At 45.1% G+C, this 346-nt stretch overlaps 1 protein-coding gene across 1 annotated transcript in view; it reads right to left on the bottom strand.

Annotated features, from left to right (window-relative positions):
• LOC107476849 (U-box domain-containing protein 33) overlaps positions 1-346 on the bottom strand; it is a gene marked incomplete at its 5' end in the record, with an annotated part of 4,422 nt that overhangs the window by 717 nt on the left and 3,359 nt on the right.

Below are 346 nucleotides of genomic sequence, written 5' to 3'. Positions count from 1 at the left end.
GCTCCAGTTCTCTCACCAGAGACGGTGTTAACTCTGGTCTGTCTCTACTATATTGTTGGCAGCACTGTAATCCGAGGTCAGCCAATCGTGTTGCCACAGCCAAAGGCCATTCGCCAACCGAAGAATCTAAAATTGAGGACAATCGTCCATATGTAACGGCTTTCTGTACTTCACCAACTAATCCAACTGGAGTCCGACCAGTCAAGAGTTGCAAAATAATGAGGCCAAAGGAGTATATGTCAGACTTTGGTGTTAGTCCAGTTCTCTGAAACTCTGGATCTGTATATGTGAAAGAACCCCTTGGCTCAGTTTCCAAGCCAAAACTAGGAAGATAGAGAGAATCTTC

This window comes from Arachis duranensis, chromosome 3, assembly GCF_000817695.3.
Source record: "Arachis duranensis cultivar V14167 chromosome 3, aradu.V14167.gnm2.J7QH, whole genome shotgun sequence".
NCBI lineage: Eukaryota > Viridiplantae > Streptophyta > Magnoliopsida > Fabales > Fabaceae > Arachis > Arachis duranensis.
The sequence above is the reverse complement of the archived record's forward strand: the minus strand, read 5'-3'. Positions and strand labels throughout refer to the sequence as shown.